Raw genomic sequence first — 16,825 nt, forward strand, 5'->3', positions numbered from 1 at the left:
TCTAATTTCAGACAAAAAACTGAAATAGAAATTAACGTAGTTTTCATAGAAAGAAATTTAACTGGTGGGAAAAAAAGCAAGGTCTCCGTGACCTAAAATTTCCTATACATCCTATACCTAAGATACAAGTATCCTTATATCTTACCTAGATTCTGTAATTTTATGGGAAAAGAACTGCATGTGGGGGAGACGACCAAAAATGTTGAGTGAGGGAATTGATTTTTTAAACCATTTTTAAAAGATCTATATATTTATTTGGGGGGAGAGGGGCAGAGGGAGAGAGAGAAGAATCTTAAGCAGACTCCCTGCTGAGGATGGACCCTGAAACAGGGCTTGATCTCGTAACCCTGAAATCATGACCTGAGCTGAAACCAAGAGTTGGAGACCTAACCAACTGAGCCACCTAGAAACCCCTGAGGGAATGGAATTTTTAAAGAATTCTTTTTATTTTAAAATATTTTAACTAGAGGAAGTTTTAAACATTACTATCATCCTAATAAATATCATCTATTAATTCTTTCAATATTTTTTCATTCTCATATCAGGTGTTTAAATGAACAAAACTCTGAAACAAACTGAAGTCCTTTATGTAGCCCAAAGAACTCCATTCACTTTCCTCTCCACTTCCCTAGAAGTAAGCACCCCCTTAATTTATTATTTATAATTCCCTATGGAGATTTTTTTCAAATATTGAGCAATATATACAAATGTCCATAATTAGGTCTGCATTCTCTGGGGCATACTTTAAAATTTCTATAAATAGTATCATACTATGTTCATAATTTTACAACTTTTTTCTCAAATAGATTTAAAAATCACTTAATTGAAATGATTTATATAGTTCATATTTATTAATTTAATTTCTATTTAATATTCTAACTATATGAGTATATCACAACATATTCATCCATTCTCCTATTGCTGGACATTTAAACGGTTTCCATTTTTCACCATTTTAGAAATGCCAAAATGAACATTTTTGGAGAGACCTCCTTACACCATATCTATGATATATTTAGACTATATCCCAAAATGGAATTACTCTGTCGGGTTATGTCTATTTTCAATATTCCCAAATATAACCAAATCGATTACACAAATGTACATGATCACCAGCAGTGAAGGAGAGTCAATAGAATATTTTTACAGATTAATTTTAACAGAAATTTAAAAATCAAATAAATATATTGCTAAGCATTTTTGTTGTATGTAGAGGCCCAAATGATATATTTATATTTGTTTTAAGCTTGAGGGATATTTCAGGGAAACTTTGAAATTATGTTGTGGTACATGCTATCACAGCAGCTAAATCTTATTTACTAGCAGTTAATAATTGGCCATATGTTCAGAATTCTCCTTGATTTCTGCTTTAACCATTCAAGTAAAGTATTATAACTTTTTTTCTACAGGGTATATTGTTTACATTTCTTCCATAAAAGCCTAATAATAAGCATTTCTACTATCCACAGTAAAAATGCCCTCGGATCACTTAACATTTTTCATGATAAGTTTTGAAAGCACCAAGTGGAATGTCTCATCCTGCTGAACATAGCCCGCTGACTTCTCAGTATCATGCTACATTTCCTTCTCACTGGGCTTCCCATTTGATTTGTGTTTCTTTTAATCCCAGGTTGCTCATATGCTGTCTTTGGTCTCCTGAATGGTGGCTGTTTTCTGTCTCCACACACAGGGGTGTTAGTTCCTTGTGTTACAAAAGAAACATGATTAGAGGAACCTAAGGGCCTTATTCCCCAATTATGATGCAATCATTTAATGCAGTGACAGATATTTATCTATTTCATACAGGTCCTCCCCTGATCTGATTAATCAATCATTCCCAAACTTAGACATTTTTAACTATAAAGGAGATAAATATTTGAAAAGTTTTGACCTAGCCCCAGACATTTTCTGAATGCATTTTCTTGGTTTTATTGTTGTCTTATATGATAATGGCAGAGAAATTGGATATATTCTTTATATTAACAGAACTGTAATTCAATACTTTGAATTTTTAACTTCCTAAATATTTAAGCCAACAAGTACCATTGAAACTTACTATCAGTAAGATGATTCACTATTCTCATTCCTACACCAGTCTGTATTAAATATGTAAGTTCACAAAAAATTCACTCAACAAAATTTTCACCAGCTGGTGAATTATATCATCATCACACACTGAATGATGTAGCACACCATTATTAAATAATTGTTACAAATATGAAAATTGATATTTTTTTAAGGATTTTATTTATTCATGAGAGACAGAGAGAGAGAGAGAGAGAGGAGAGAGGCAGAGACACGGACAGAGGAGAAGCAGGCTCCATGCAGGGAGCCTGATGTGGGACTGGATCCTGGGACTCCAGAATCACACCCTGGGACGAAGGCAGGCGCTAAACCACCGAGCCATCCAGGGATCCCCTCGACTGATATTTTTAAGTGTCTTTTTATACAGTTCTGCAGTACTATATAAATGTTCTTTGTGAAATGATGTGGAGGTGATTTCCATGATATACTGTTAAGCGAAAAAAAGTAAAATGCAAAAGAACATTGATAGTATCCTGTGCTTCTTGCAAGAAATAGAGAGATTAAATGAAATACACCTATCTTCTTGTTTGTGGAAAATAAATACAGAAAGAACCAAACAGAAGCTCAAGTAGTTTGTTACCTATGGGGCTGGCTGAGAAATGGGCAGAAAGCAGGAATGTTTCTCTCTGAAATATACCTATGATTGAATTGAAAATGTACCCAATGATCCAAAGTAGTCCTCTTTTCTTAAAATCCTTCCTATAATCACATTTTTGGCTGTATAACAAAAACGCCCATAGGTTCCAGGGACTAGGATGTGGATATCTTTTGAAGGGCTGTTTTTCACAATATTCATGAGTCCATATCAATGTAAGCAATTAAAATAAATACATAAATGGGGGAAAGGGCAGCTCTTTCTTCAAATTTTGAAAAATGTAGATTGAACTAAGGAAATAGAAATAAAACATTATAGTAATAATTATTGCAGAAAAAAATCTGTTGATGAATGCTAAAATCATTAGGCAAAAAATTTTTTTACAGATTTATTTATTTATTTATTCACGAGAGACAGATGCACAGAGGGAAGCAGAGACATAGGCAGAGGGAGAAGCGGGATCCTCACAGGGAGCCCAATGTGGATTCGATCCTAGATCCAGGATCATGCCCTGAGCTGAAGGCAGATGCTCAACTGCTGAGCCACCCAGGGCGTCCCCAGTAGGCAAAAATTTGAAGAAAAAAATATTTGCATAGTCTTAAAGTAGTATACCTTATTTATTTATTTTTTTTTTTATTTACGATAGTCACAGAGAGAGTGGGAGAGAGAGGCAGAGACAGGCAGAGGGAGAAGCAGGCTCCATGCACCGGGAGCCCGACGTGGGATTTGATCCCGGGTCTCCAGGATCGCGCCCTGGGCCAAAGGCAGGCGCCAAACCGCTGCGCCACCCAGGGATCCCAGTAGTATACCTTATTAATTACAAAGTGAAAAAAAGTAATTTCATGTGGAGAAACCCAGCCCACACCACTATAATCCAGAGATCAAAGTTAACACCAATAATAGGACATATCAGCCTGATATACTCCTAACATTATATACCATAAAAGACAAAATAACATTTTTTGTAGTATTTTTGCTGAAATGTATAACCTTAATTTAATCACTAGCAAATATCAGACAAATCCAAATTGAGGGACAGGCTATAAAATAACTACTCACTGCTTATCTAAAGTGCCAGATCATGACAGACAAGGACTGAAAAGCTATCTCAACTATAGGAAACTAAGGAAACAGACAACTAACTGCAGTTTGGGATCCTGGATCATTTCCTGGAACATAAAAAGATAATAATGAAAAACACTGGTGGAACTGGAATATGACCTCAGTTCAGTTTATAGTTTTATATCAATGTTAATTTCCTAGGTTTGATAATAATATTTGATCCTGTAAGTATTTAGGTTTTAATATATAAAATTTAATTCCTATAAAATTTTAATATTAACATTAGGGATATTAATATTAGGGAAAGTGTGGCAAAGGGTATATGTGAATGTTCTGCATTGCCATATATCTTTTTTTTAAATATTTTATTTATTATTATTTATTCATGAGAGACACAAAGAGAGAGAGAGAGAGAGAGTGAGAGGCAAGACACAGGCAGAGGGAGAAGCAGGCTCCATGCAGAGAGCCTGACGTGGGACTCGATCCTAGGTCTCCAGGATCACGCCCTGGGCTGAAGGCAGTGCTAAAACTGCTAAGCCACCGGGGCTGCCCTGCCATATACCTTTAAGTCTAGAATTATTACAACATAAAAAGTTAAAGAAAAAGAAAAGAAAAGAGAGGAAGGGAAGGAAGAAGAAAATTCAAAGTATTGAATTGCAGTTCTGTTAATATAAAGAATATATCCAATTTCTCTGCCATTATCATATAAGACAACAATAAAACCAAGAAAATGCATTCAGAAAATGTCTGGGGCTAGGTCTCTTTCTTCTTGTTCTAACTGTTTAGATCTCATACAAATTAATGGGTCCAACTGGTAGCTGAAAGACATACCTAATGGACCCAAATGCTGGCCAATCAACCATTTTGATAGAAAAGGGTGATGTGTGCTTTTTGATGTGCAACAATTTAACAAAGGCTTCATTACTACTCTACACACAAATGGATGGATGTATGTCCAAATAAATAAGCAAGCAAGGAAACAAACTGTTTTTGTTGCCAAGCAATACCAAAGCAGACATCCTTACTTTTTTTTTTTGAGCCCATTTTAATTCCTGAACTGTTGTCAATATTACAATGACATAAGTAATCATGATTTGAGGAGATGTGTGAAATTTTCTTAGAAACAAACCTAGTTCTAATGGATCAACAATAATGATTTTATTGTTTCTCTTTCTGATTATCAAAGTAACAAATACATGATTTTTAATTTAAAAAATAAATAGAAGCATAGAAATGGACTGTAACTCTTTACAAGTTAGCATTAGGAAGGTGAGAGTTGTGTTGCTTGCATCCATTGGTAACCAGAAACCATAATATTACATTTGCTTTAAAATCTTGCCCATCCAGATGCCTGGGTGGCTCAGTGGTTAAGCGTCTGCCTTCTGCTCAGGACATGATCCTGGAGTCCTGGGATCGAGTCCCACATCGGGCTCCCTGCATGGAGCCTGCTTCTCCCTCTGCCTATGACTCCGCCTCTCTCTCTGTCTCTCATGAATACATAAATAAAATCTTCAATAAAATAAAAGTCTTGCCCATCTTAAAATGGTCACAACCATTTCAATATTCTGTTCTTAAACTATTCTGCTTCAACCCAGACCACATGTTTCTGGCCATGTATTATTGTTAGAGTTACTTGGGGAATCATCTAAAGGACAAGTGGAGGCAGAATTTTCCCATGTGTTTCCTGTGTGTATTTCTGCTCCTGTATGCCATTGCACTACGTGGTACTGTTGCAGCCACAAACTGCCCATAACCCCCAGACTGTTGAGAAAGAAACAAAGCTTTTTGGCACAGAGCACACCTCCTTACACACTTATCTTTGGATGTCAATCATCAGGTGGTAAACTTGGATAAATTGTTCTGGGTTCTTGAGATCTCAGACATTAGCAGGCTGGTCACTATAGTTTAAAGGAAGAATAATATTGAGAAAAGACTCAAAACCTTAATGCAAAATTCTGTCAAAGTGGCTGTCAGTTTCCTTAGAGTCTAGACACTTTGTGATGCACATGTAGTCTTTAACTGCACATTCTCAGAGAGAGCCTGATGCCAGACCAAAGGCTGCAAAGCAGTCAGGTTGCTGTCCCTTAATTTTAATGGTATCTTTAGCAACTATCTCAATCTACTCTGTGTATTCATATCTTTCTGGCTGATATTCTTCCTAAGGATCAAAACTAACAGAGTTATGGCATCGAGTCAAAGAAACACTCTCTTGAAATCAATTAATTTAATAACACTTGAATATTCGATTCTTGTAATACATAATTTACATCATAATTCTAAGCAACTTGTTTTACAATCCTCAGGCCTAACATAATGACCTCCTAAAAAGCACTGCAAGGGCTTTTTTGGTCCCCCCCACCCAAGGACAAATTTGTCATCAAAGATTTTCTAACATGTCCTTTAGTAACATACCATCTAAGCTCATATTCTATGTCCTCTGCTACAGTGTAAGATGAAATCAGTTTACTGGAATCGTTTTATAATTTCTTGAAATTAAGTATCTAGCAGAACCAGTTAACTGTGTCCTAGATGCTTTATACAAATTGACTTGAATAATCCCCCAGTGGTGGTATACTGTACTTCTAGAGGTTTAGGATTTGCTCAATTGCTCCTCAAGTTGATCAGAGGAAGAGTCCAGATTTTTTACTGCAAAATCTCTTCCCTTGCCCTTGCCCATTGTCTTCCATTTTCATAAGCTGCAAACCCTATGGTTGGTATATTTTTTAAGTGAGAAAATGCAAGGAATGAAGGAAAGGCAAATGAGATTATTTCTATGCAAACAGTATCCATTTCTTCCTTGCTAAACTTCCTTCCAAACTAAAGCAAATTCTGCCCCATTCCAGAGTGTTGGTCTGTGTTGAAAGGTCCCTAAACCTCTATCACACTCTGACATCTTGCAGAATCTAGAAAACTCAGTGAGTGAGGACTTTCTATTGAAATCCAAGTGTAGTTTGTGGCTTTGCCAATATGCACAAGATGCTCACAGGTGACCAGGATAAACTCATTTGTAAAATATGTACAATCTGGCCTAATGTTGTAAACTGTTAAAGAGAAATAAAAACAAGGAAGGAAGATCCAGGTAAACTTTACTGAGGCTTTGATCCCTTTGCTTTCGATGTATAGTGGCATTTTCCAACAACTGTGGGAGGAAAAGATTGTTTAAAATCACATAATGTAGTCATAATCACATACATGTGAGTCTGCCTTATTTTAATGGAATTCAACACATCGTTTTAGAGGATACTTATGGTTAACTGCTTCTACCTTATGTTGTTTGGATACATATCCTCTATATAGGATTTTATTCTAATAAATGTGCAGGTGGTAAAGTAAGCCTGATGTTGCGGTAAGTAAATACTTCCTGGGGAATGAGCTTTCCACATCTTTGCAATGAGTGCTTGCTTACACAAGAAACTTCTCTGTGGGTTTCTGACATCTGGGATATATTAGTTCATTTAACATGGACATACAGCTTACTATCATAGAGGAGATGATACACCATATGACCATCCATAAGAGTTACACTATTCCTTAAAGTGAAATAAATACTTACAATGTTTCATAGAAGATCTTTCTATGGCAAATATAAATTCTTGAATTTTATTGCCAATTTCAAAGTATGGAAGAAAAACCAGCAGCTGTGATTATAAGTGTAGATATGCTTACAAGTAAAAGGGCCTGGAAGCTGAACTGATTATTTAAAATTTATCAGAACATGATAGCAGTCCTCATTAACCACTCTGAGCTATTTGTAATAAATAAACTCAAGTAATTTTTGTCTGTGTTATGCTTCATCATGTTGCTCTAATTCCTGGCAAATCCTCCTTGATTGTTTTGCTCTGCAAAGTGTTTTATTAATGTCCCTTTTAACATTCTCCACATTGCTGGTAGAGACCTAGGCTTATTAATGAGATTACATTTCCACTTTTAGCTTTTCATAGAAACTTAATATATGGATTCTAAGAAGATATCTCCATCTAAATTTGCGACATTTACACCTTTATCTAATCTATCCCATGGAAAAAAACAATCAGCTGAGTTATATTTCTCTTTACACACAAAAAAATGTATTATTAAATTCACAAGATCCCCATTGTCTTATAAGCCACCATATATCATATCTATATCTCTGTATAGATATATCATTTATAAGCAAACAAGTAGATAATAGACCATATATTCAGAAAATACTGAATGTTTTTGCCTCACATCTTGTACAGTATGGCATAATGAGAATGTAATCTTAGTGTCAGAGATTTTGATTCAAATCTCAGCTATATCACTAGCAAAGTTTGTAAACTTAGGTTTGTTTGTCAGTTTATTCACCTTCTCAGTTAAATGTATACAAATTGACCAATTTACTTCAAATAGGTTATGAAGGCATTTTCAGAAAATAAGTTTTAAAAATATGATCTTAATTCTCCAGATCAGCTCCCAATATTTAGTCAATAATTAATGCATATTGTCAGGAACTGTATAAGGTAAAAATAGTATATGTAATATTAAAACAAAGTAGCATATGCAACATATATAATACTACTTACTGATACATGTTCATGTTATTTAAATTAAACAAAAAAAATTAAACTTACCCAAGAAGGAAAAAAAAATGTGCTCAAGGATGCTTATTATGGTGTTTTATTTAATAGTGAAAAATTGTAATTGATCCAGGTACACATACACATGCAGTCACAAAAAAGAAGGTATAAAGATTATTAGAAAGGAGGGAAAACATGTTTCTTTCACAGTATGTACAAAATAGAATTGATTGCTGCATTTTGTTAACAGTAAAAGAATGAAAATACATGCAGAAAAAATGTACAGAAAAAATAGAAATTGAATACAGCTTTTGGTGTGGCAAGGTAGGATTATGAGGGACCTTCCCTTCCTACATTATGTTTCTCTAGTGTTTGAATTTTGTTTTATATTGTATATTTTAATATAAGTCAATATCTTACAAGAAAAAAATATAATTTTATGACTAAAAATAATTTGGGAGCTTGTGCATAAAGACAAATATCAAGATAATTCAGCTCTGTATTTCTCAGTTTTCTCATCTGACAAATGTCTAATCTACTTTAAAGAATTGTGCGAGTAATTTGAAATAATTCAGGGGAGACTGCTCTGTAATGTGTAGTGCTATCTCATAATTTAAAATCTGAAGAAGAATTTGCTTTGAACTATTGATAAGATTATCTTGCCCACCTCTAATTCCAGGTGGAAGACAGTGCAGTAAATGGCTCTTACAGAGATAAGACGCCACCTCCTGTAGTAGTCAGACTTAACTCCTTCAGAGACAGGCTATTGTTATCAGTCAGTATTGCAAAAGAAATCTCACACTTTCTAAAAGGAAGGTTCATTTACTATGTTGCTGGAAAATCTAAAGAATAGTCCCAGGCAGCAATGGTCATTTGATTCTTTGTTCATGCAAATATATTATTATGCATATGTAAGTCACTTCCAAATATTTATATTGACAAGCTAGAGTAGTGAAGCAAGACAGCCTGAGCCATACTAGTTATGTAATTATCATAAAGTTATCTAGAAGAGCATAGCTAAACCATTAAGGACTATGTCAAAGTTGGCTGGTTCATTTACAATGAATGTTGTTCTTTTCTAATTTTTCAGCAAGGAGAATGGAAAGAATAAGACAGGTAGGTGGCAGTTTCCTTAGAAGCATTTGGGAGATTGAGGCAGTTAGTACTTAATAGAATAAGTACATTAGTTGTATTAATATTTGCCACCCTTCACCTAAAGAAATTTCCATAATTATTATCACGTATTTACATCGCCAAACGAAGATCTGTATTTGCATTGTGGCTTAAAATGCACACTGATTGTGATTTGATTAGTCATTAGCATACCAAATATGGAATATCCAGGCTTTGGAAAGGTTGGAGGCTAGATTTCACTGGCCTCAAGCTGGATGATATGTACCTTTAAAAAAATGTATTTATGATAACCTCCAATGTATATATTTCTCAGATTTGCTTCTCCATAAATGCCTGTCTAGGTTTAGACATTAAGATAGTCTACATTCCGTTTCAATGAGCAGTGCTGAAACTTTCATATGTATCATAATTTGTCTATCTCTTAAGTATATCTCAATTACAATCAGAAAATCAATTACAACTCTCTTGATGGGAAAGTGAAATTTGAATTTCCTTTTTAAACTTAATGCTGTTAGGATCCTTAAAATCTTATAATTTGCTTTCCAGGTATTTTTTAAGGAACAGATAGGAATTAAAAACAGGAAACTTTGGAAAAATTTGAGAAAAAAAAATATGGCAATTGTTAACATGAAATTATAAATTCAATACAGGGGGGAGGAGCAAGATGGCGGAAGAGTAGGGTCCCCAAATCACCTGTCTCCACCAAATTACCTAGAAAACCTTCAAATTATCCTGAAAATCTATCAATTCGGCCTGATTTTAAAGAGAGACCAGCTGGAATGCTACAGTGAGAAGAGTTCGCGCTTCTACCAAGGTAGGAAGACGGGGAAAAAGAAAGAAAGACACAAAAGGCCTCCAAGGGGGAGGGGCCCGCGAGGAGCCGGGCTGAGGCCGGGGCGAGTGTCCCCAGGACAGGAGAGCCCCGTCCCGGAGGAGCAGGAGCTGCACCGACCTTCCCGGGGGAAAGGGGCTCGCGGGGAGGTGGAGCAGGACCCGGGAGGGCGGGGATGCCCTCGGGCTCCGGGGACACTAACAGACACCTGCGCCCCGGGAGAGTGCGCCGAGCTCCCTAAGGGCTGCAGCGCGCACGGGGTACCCGGAGCAGCTTGGGGGGGGCTCGGGGGCGGCTCCGCGGAGGGGGCTGCGGGGCGGGAGCAGCTCGGGGGGCTCGGGGGCGGCTCGGGGGCGGCTCCGCGGAGGGGGCTGCGGGGCGGGAGCAGCTCGGGGGGCTCGGGGGCGGCTCCGCGGAGGGGGCTGCGGGGCGGGAGCGCGAATCCAACAGCGCAGGCTCCGGAGCACAGGGCGCCAGGACACAGCCCAGGATCCCGCCTCCCCCGGGACAGGCAGAGGCCGGGAGGGCCCAGGACAGCGAGGACGCTCCTGCCCCAGCTGAGCAGATCAGCGGCCCCGCCCGGAGCCTCCAGACCCTGCAGACGGAGAGCTGCGGAGCTACTGCGGGGGCTGACTCCAGGGCTGCAGAGCTGCCCCGCCACTGCGGTTGTTCCTCCTGGGGCCTCACGGGGTAAACAACCCCCACTGAGCCCTGCACCAGGCAGGGGCAGAGCAGCTCCCCCAAGTGCTCACACCTGAAAATCAGCACATCAGGCCCCTCCCCCAGAAGACCAGCTAGACGGACAACTTCCAGGAGAAGCCAAGGGACTTAAAGTACACAGAATCAGAAGATACTCCCCCGTGGTTCTTTTTTTTTGTTTGTTTGTTTTGTTTTGTTTTGCTTTTTGATTTGTTTCCTTCCCCCACCCCCTTTTTTTTCTCCTTTCTTTTTCTTTCTCTTTTCCTTCTTTTTTTTTCTTTTTTCGTTTTTTTTTCTTCCCGTTTTTTTCTCTTTCTCTTTTCTTTCCTTCTTTCTCTCCTCTCTTTTTCTCTTTTTCCCAATACAACTTGCTTTTGGCCACTCTGCACTGAGCAAAATGACTAGAAGGAAAACCTCACCTCAAAAGAAAGAATCAGAAACAGTCCTCTCTCCCACAGAGTTACAAAATCTGGATTACAATTCAATGTCAGAAAGCCAATTCAGAAGCACTATTATACAGCTACTGGTGGCTCTAGAAAAAAGTATAAAGGACTCAAGAGACTTCATGACTGCAGAATTTAGAGCTAATCAGGCAGAAATTAAAAATCAATTGAATGAGATGCAATCCAAACTAGAAGTCCTAACGATGAGGGTTAACGAGGTGGAAGAACGAGTGAGTGACATAGAAGACAAGTTGATAGCAAAGAGGGAAACTGAGGAAAAAAGAGACAAACAATTAAAAGACCATGAAGATAGATTAAGGGAAATAAACGACAGCCTGAGGAAGAAAAACCTACGTTTAATTGGGGTTCCCGAGGGCGCCGAAAGGGACAGAGGGCCAGAATATGTATTTGAACAAATTCTAGCTGAAAACTTTCCTAATCTGGGAAGGGAAACAGGCATTCAGATCCAGGAAATAGAGAGATCCCCCCCTAAAATCAATAAAAACCATTCAACACCTCGACATTTAATAGTGAAGCTTGCAAATTCCAAAGATAAAGAGAAGATCCTTAAAGCAGCAAGAGACAAGAAATCCCTGACTTTTATGGGGAGGAGTATTAGGGTAACAGCAGACCTCTCCACAGAGACCTGGCAGGCCAGAAAGGGCTGGCAGGATATATTCAGGGTCCTAAATGAGAAGAACATGCAACCAAGAATACTTTATCCAGCAAGGCTCTCATTCAAAATGGAAGGAGAGATAAAGAGCTTCCAAGACAGGCAGCAACTAAAAGAATATGTGACCTCCAAACCAGCTCTGCAAGAAATTTTAAGGGGGACTCTTAAAATTCCCCTTTAAGAAGAAGTTCAGTGGAACAGTCCACAAAAACAAGGACTGAATAGATATCATGATGACACTAAACTCATATCTCTCAATAGTAACTCTGAATGTGAACGGGCTTAATGACCCCATCAAAAGGCGCAGGGTTTCAGACTGGATAAAAAAGCAGGACCCATCTATTTGCTGTCTACAAGAGACTCATTTTAGACAGAAGGACACCTACAGCCTGAAAATAAAAGGTTGGAGAACCATTTACCATTCGAATGGTCCTCAAAAGAAAGCAGGGGTAGCCATCCTTATATCAGATAAACTAAAATTTACCCCAAAGACTGTAGTGAGAGATGAAGAGGGACACTATATCATACTTAAAGGATCTATTCAACAAGAGGACTTAACAATCCTCAATATATATGCCCCGAATGTGGGAGCTGCCAAATATATAAATCAATTATTAACCAAAGTGAAGAAATACTTAGATAATAATACACTTATACTTGGTGACTTCAATCTAGCTCTTTCTATACTCGATAGGTCTTCTAAGCACAACATCTCCAAAGAAACGAGAGCTTTAAATGATACACTGGACCAGATGGATTTCACAGATATCTACAGAACTTTACATCCAAACTCAACTGAATACACATTCTTCTCAAGCGCACATGGAACTTTCTCAAGAATAGACCACATATTGGGTCACAAATCGGGTCTGAACCGATACCAAAAGATTGGGATTGTCCCCTGCATATTCTCAGACCATAATGCCTTGAAATTAGAACTAAATCACAACAAGAAGTTTGGAAGGACCTCAGACACGTGGAGGTTAAGGACCATCCTGCTAAAAGATAAAAGGGTCAACCAGGAAATTAAGGAAGAATTAAAAAGATTCATGGAAACTATTGAGAATGAAGATACAACCGTTCAAAATCTTTGGGATGCAGCAAAAGCAGTCCTAAGGGGGAAATACATCGGAATACAAGCATCCATTCAAAAACTGGAAAGAACTCAAATACAAAAGTTAACCTTACACATAAAGGAGCTAGAGAAAAAACAGCAAATAGATCCTACACCCAAGAGAAGAAGGGAGTTAATAAAGATTCGAGCAGAACTCAACGAAATCGAGACCAGAAGAACTGTGGAACAGATCAACAGAACCAGGAGTTGATTCTTTGAAAGAATTAATAAGATAGATAAACCCTAGCCAGCCTTATTAAAAAGAAGAGAGAGAAGACTCGAATTAATAAAATCATGAATGAGAAAGGAGAGATCACTACCAACACTAAGGAAATACAAACAATTTTAAAAACATATTATGAACAGCTATACGCCAATAAATTAGGCAATCTAGAAGAAATGGACGCATTCCTGGAAAGCCACAAACTACCAAAACTGGAACAGGAAGAAATAGAAAACCTGAACAGGCCAATAACCAGGGAGGAAATTGAAGCAGTCATCAAAAACCTCCGAAGACACAAGAGTCCAGGGCCAGATGGCTTCCCAGGGGAATTTTATCAAACGTTTAAAGAAGAAACCATACCTATTCTCCTAAAGCTGTTTGGAAAGATAGAAAGAGATGGAGTACTTCCAAATTCGTTCTATGAGGCCAGCATCACCTTAATTCCAAAACCAGACAAAGACCCCACCAAAAAGGAGAATTACAGACCAATATCCCTGATGAACATGGATGCAAAAATTCTCAACAAGATACTGGCCAATAGGATCCAACAGTACATTAAGAAAATTATTCACCATGACTAAGTAGGATTTATCCCTGGGACACAAGGCTGGTTCAACACCCGTAAAACAATCAATGTGATTCATCATATCAGCAAGAGAAAAACCAAGAACCATATGATCCTCTCATTGGATGCAGAGAAAGCATTTGACAAAATACAGTATCCATTCCTGATCAAAACTCTTCAGAGTGTAGGGATAGTGGGAACATTCCTCGACATCTTAAAAGCCATCTATGAAAAGCCCACAGCAAATATCATTCTCAATGGGGAAGCACTGGGAGCCTTTCCCCTAATATCAGGAACAAGACAGGGATGTCCACTCTCACCACTGCTGTTCAACATAGTACTGGAAGTCCTAGCCTCAGCAATCAGACAACAAAAAGACATTAAAGGCATTCAAATTGGCAAAGAAGAAGTCAAACTCTCCCTCTTCGCCGATGACATGATACTCTACATAGAAAACCCAAAAGTCTCCACCCCAAGATTGCTAGAACTCATACAGCAGTTCGGTAGTGTGGCAGGATACAAAATCAATGCCCAGAAGTCAGTGGCATTTCTATACACTAACAATGAGACTGAAGAAAGAGAAATTAAGGAGTCAATCCCATTTACAATTGCACCCAAAAGCATAAGATACCTAGGAATAAACCTAACCAAAGATGTAAAGGATCTATACCCTCAAAACTATAGAACACTTCTGAAAGAAATTGAGGAAGACACAAAGAGATGGAAAAATATTCCATGCTCATGGATTGGCAGAATTAATATTGTGAAAATGTCAATGTTACCCAGGGCAATATACACATTTAATGCAATCCCTATCAAAATACCATGGACTTTCTTCAGAGAGTTAGAACAAATTATTTTAAGATTTGTGTGGAATCAGAAAAGACCCCGAATAGCCAGGGGAATTTTAAAAAAGAAAACCATATCTGGGGGCATCACAATGCCAGATTTCAGGTTGTACTACAAAGCTGTGGTAATCAAGACAGTGTGGTACTGGCACAAAAACAGACACATAGATCAGTGGAACAGAATAGAGAACCCAGAAGTGGACCCTGAACTTTATGGGCAACTAATATTCGATAAAGGAGGAAAGACTATCCATTGGAAGAAAGACAGTCTCTTCAATAAATGGTGCTGGGAAAATTGGACATCCACATGCAGAAGAATGAAACTAGACCACTCTCTTTCACCATACACAAAGATAAACTCAAAATGGATGAAAGATCTAAATGTGAGACAAGATTCCATCAAAATCCTAGAGAAGAACACAGGCAACACCCTTTTTGAACTCAGTAACTTCTTGCAAGATACATCCACGAAGGCAAAAGAAACAAAAGCAAAAATGAACTATTGGGACTTCATCAAGATAAGAAGCTTTTGCACAGCGAAGGATACAGTCAACAAAACTCAAAGACAACCTACAGAATGGGAGAAGATATTTGCAAATGACATATCAGATAAAGGGCTAGTTTCCAAGATCTATAAAGAACTTATTAAACTCAACACCAAAGAAACAAACAATCCAATCATGAAATGGGCAAAAGACATGAACAGAAATCTCACAGAGGAAGACATAGACATGGCCAACACGCACATGAGAAAATGCTCTGCATCACTTGCCATCAGGGAAATACAAATCAAAACCACAATGAGATACCACCTCACACCAGTGAGAATGGGGAAAATTAACAAGGCAGGTAACAACAAATGTTGGAGAGGATGTGGAGAAAAGGGAACCCTCTTACACTGTTGGTGGGAATGTGAACTGGTGCAGCCACTCTGGAAAACTGTGTGGAGGTTCCTCAAACAGTTAAAAATATACCTGCCCTACGACCCAGCAATTGCACTGTTGGGGATTTACCCCAAAGATACAAATGCAATGAAACGCCGGGACACCTGCACCCCGATGTTTATAGCAGCAATGGCCACGATAGCCAAACTGTGGAAGGAGCCTTGGTGTCCAACGAAAGATGAATGGATAAAGAAGATGTGGTTTATGTATACAATGGAATATTACTCAGCTATTAGAAATGACAAATACCCACCATTTGCTTCAACGTGGATGGAACTGGAGGGTATTATGCTGAGTGAAATAAGCCAGTCGGAGAAGGACAAACATTATATGTTCTCATTCATTTGGGGAATATAAATAATAGTGAAAGGGAATATAAGGGAAGGGAGAAGAAATGTGTGGGAAATATCAGAAAGGGAGACAGAACGTAAAGACTGCTAACTCTGGGAAACGATCTAGGGGTGGTAGAAGGGGAGGAGGGCGGGGGGTGGGAGTGAATGGGTGACGGGCACTGGGGGTTATTCTGTATGTTAGTAAATTGAACACCAATAAAAAATAAATTAAAAAAAATAAAAAAATAAATAAATTCAATACAGCAGAAAATTTTGAATATCAACAATTTGCCAACCACATGGAAGTTCACAATGTTGAGGGGGAGAATCCTTGGTTTTAGGGGGCTTACTATATTTGTAGAGATGCTATGCAAAAATATTGATAATATAAAAAGCTAAAATTTATTATATATTTAAAATGTTTAGTACCATTACTATTACTAAAATATTAATACTAATAATTGTTTTTAATGCTTCAGAATGCTTTATACCCTAGGCATTATTGAAGACACCCTAAACATTAACTTGTTTAACCTGTCCACAAGTCTATGAGATTATATGTTTTTATCATGAAAGAGAAAATTGAGACTTAGAGATGTTACTTAAACTACCAAATGGCAAGATTTTTCTGGTTCCAAGATTCTATTGAACATTGCAACTCACAAAATTATAAACAAGCTGCACAATACAAGATGAAATATGATACATTATGCAGGAGAATTCAAGCTGTTAAGCAAA

Source organism: Canis lupus, chromosome 31 (genome assembly GCF_011100685.1).
Source record: "Canis lupus familiaris isolate Mischka breed German Shepherd chromosome 31, alternate assembly UU_Cfam_GSD_1.0, whole genome shotgun sequence".
NCBI lineage: Eukaryota > Metazoa > Chordata > Mammalia > Carnivora > Canidae > Canis > Canis lupus.